Source organism: Cupressus sempervirens, chromosome 8 (assembly GCF_028749045.1).
Source record: "Cupressus sempervirens isolate cs-2001-9-10 chromosome 8, ASM2874904v1, whole genome shotgun sequence".
Lineage (NCBI taxonomy): Eukaryota > Viridiplantae > Streptophyta > Pinopsida > Cupressales > Cupressaceae > Cupressus > Cupressus sempervirens.
The window spans coordinates 3,467,505-3,471,116 of NC_143125.1; positions in this window are offsets into that span (position 1 = coordinate 3,467,505).

The window sequence follows — 3,612 nt, forward strand, 5'->3', positions numbered from 1 at the left end:
CATGGATGGATGGAGTAATCAAGACCCCCACATTGCAACATACATCAAGTATATACAATAGTAAATAATGAGAATAAAAAGACCTCATAAGAGGAAAATGTCCCCCCCATAAAAAAGAAGAGGAAGAGAGACCAGGTAGTCCCCCCCCCCCCCCCGCAAATGAAGAATGCCAACCAATGGGTGCTACTCCAAGGAAGAAGATGGTCCATGACTGTAGAATGATGTTTCTCCCCTTTGGAAGAAATAATGGTAAAGTTACAATCCTGAAGATGTATGGTGGAAACTTGCTCAAGTGTCCCTATGTTGATGCTGAGGTTCGCCACTTCCAACAGTGATAAAAAGAACCAATGTAGATCTAGAAAGGATGTCTTTTGACCTTATCCCAATGAGCCATCAGTCTCCTCAACTAATAAAGAGACCTTTGAAAGCTTTTGTTCATAAGGATCCACAATCACATCAACCTATAAAGATTGATCATGTAGAAAATAGACATGAGGTCAAAGTGAGCCCTCACAACAACTATAGAAGGATCATCTTCGTCAGAGAGAAGATGTAAAACATCAAGGATGTCTCCTAAGTCTGCAATGTGTGACTCCATGAAAAAAGCTACAATGTTTTCCATGTAGTCATCTACTAAAGTTGGAGCTCGAAGATAAGAGGTAACCTATTATGCTAGACCTATCACTATGGAAATGTATGCATGTGGACTATGCTGATATCATGACCTCTCTCTACAACTATAGATAGAACCCCATGTGTTTGAATTTTTTGAAGCACTATCACTGGTGTTACTATTAGTTTCCGTAGTGTATGAAGTGCAGAGAGGATTAGAGGATAACTTGGGTGACCAAAAAAATTCCATGAGTCTCAAGATAGGTTTGCCCATGCTAGACAACCAAAGACTCTGAAGTGACTCACAACTAGTTTTATGCCGCACCATGCCTAAAAAGGTGTCTTCCCATCTAGGGCATTATGAGGAGACCTATTAAATATGTGAGTGGAACTACTATTGGCTTCAACTTCAAGTGTAGGATCAAGAGACTTGGCTTTAATCATGCAACTTGTCATGGAATTAAGAGGTCTAATCCTCAGTATTGTAACATCTATCTTATGTGGACTAAATGTTGGTGGATTTTGAAGATCAATACCCTCAAGGTTGCAAAATTCTTTAAGTCTTATGTCCACATATCTTCTTTCATTATCTATCCATAGAACCTTGATGGGTTTCCTTGATTTCTATTCAAGATGAATCTTGAAGGCTTGAAGCTTATCAACCACTTCATTCTTATGATGAAGGAAGTAGACCCATGTGAAGCGTGAAAAGTCATCAACAAAAGTAAGGATGTAGTGGCCTTGGCTAATTGATGTCACTACAAAAGGACCTACTAAAACCATGTGAACCAACTGAAGAACAACTGGTGCTCTTGAAGACTTCCCTTTATCATACTTCTCCTCAAGATTCATATCCACTAAACATGATGAACAGTCACCCTTAGAAAATTTGATGTTAGGTAGACCTTTGACCATGTGTTTTGAGCAAAGTTGTTAAAGATAGTAGAAGGCAAGATGACCAAACTGCTCATGCCATAAATTGGTTTCTAAATTAGATTAAGTTAACAAGGCATGTGAAGGAAAGTTAGGCACAAAGTGGGAGAAGGAATAAATCCTCTTGTCATGATTAACTTTCCCCAGTACAACCAATGAATCATGTTTTAGACTTCGCACCATCATTGAATCTAGAAGGAACTCAACCTTATTTCCATCTCCAAGGTGAGTAGTTTGGTAACCTGAGAGGAGATTGGAGCTAAGGTTTGGAATATAGAGAATATCTTTGAATTCCCCATTTTCCCTTCCCACATATCCTTTCCCTTCAACTTCCATTTTAGTATCATCTCCCACAAAGATGTGTGGTACTTGTGACTATTTCAATGAAGAAAATTTTCCCTTTGAAGAACCCATGTGATAGGAGGCACCTGATTCAAGTATCCATCTAAAGAAGAACTTAGATTTTCCATAAGTTCTTGCCATTTTCCCTTTGAAGAGGTTGGAGTTGAATCCTTGGAAGTACCTGGCACTTGAATTTTTTTCTTCTTGAGTAGGTTTTCCAACTCATCAATTCTTTTAGTCTTACAATGATGCTTGTCATGATTTGGATTTTTGCAATATGCACAAAAAAGTTTGTCCTTGTTTTCATTACTTCTCTTCTTGTTGGAAGAATAATTGCCTTGTTGTGAGGAGGATTTTTGTGTCTCAGATTGTTATTTCTACTTCCACTACTTCTTTTTGTTGTTGGTAGAATTTTTCCCTCCTTGACTTGATTGGTGCTCATCACTAGCCACCAATGCTTTGGTCTTTGATGATGTGAGAAGTCCAAAATCTATCAAGTGAGATTGTTCAATAATCAACATCTCTACAAATTCGTCAAATGTAGGTTTCTAGAAATCACTTCCCATGGTCAACCTATTGTTGGAGTTGATGAAAGCCAACTCTGAAGATGACCAAGATCACCTGCATGTGAAAACCTATCAAAGAGAAGCCAAGGAGAGGAAGAGCATGGAGCAAGGGAAAAACCCTAAACGGACATGAGAGACCACAAGTATGCAAACACAAGAGAAAATCTATTTACAATATACAAGAAGTGATGTGATATGAAAATACAAAGAGGAAGACCACTTATAAAGAGCTCATGGAAGCTTGTAGAACAAGCTGGAAGGTGGTAGAAGATAAGGATGACAACTCAACACATATCCACAAAAGGTGGAACATGCTAGAAGGGAACAAACTCCTGTGTTGTCAACAACTAACCGCTACATGCATTAAATACAAAATATTAAATAAATTTATTTACCTAATTAAGCTTAAGTAATAGAATAAATAATAAATAAATAATTAATTATTTACTCTAACACCCCCCCTTAAGTGCAACTTAGGGAAATGCCTTAAGCTCACAAAACTAAGATGAATGCAAAATGGGTTCTGACAACCAGGCCATGTTAGGTACCCATGTACAATGCAAAAAAATGCAACCTCTATAAAATAGGGAAAGAGAGAAAACCACGTGGGAAAAAGCCTCCCCCAAAAGAGGTAACCTCTAGTGAAGAATTGAAGAAGCCTCCAACTAGGGAAATGTCCCCTAAAATAGGAACAAGGAGTGATCATGAAGAAGCATCACTGAAGCATGAAGAAGCCAAAAATCTACCAAACTGCTGATCTAAAGAACCTCCATGGAAGAAGAAGGCATGAACCGAGCATGTCTATATCGTAGATGATTCATCTCATCGAAATGCATAGGTAGCCAGCCATTGCAATCACCTTGTACATAGGATCAACCACTGAATACATAGTTCACACTATCAAACCATCGAATCACGGATGCATTAGAACAACAGAATAACCTCCCCTTAATGCAGATAGGTTGTGATGATAGGAAACTAAGAAGGTGGGCCAAAGTCTCCTGCAAATGAACCAAGAACGACGAGAGAGGGAAAGAGGTATAGACACCTATAAATACATGCTCAAACTGACTCTGCATGGGCTAATGTCATGGAAGGGACACTCACTTGACAAAGGGAGAATGCCTAAAATAGAAAAAAACTATCCCCCCCATGGTTC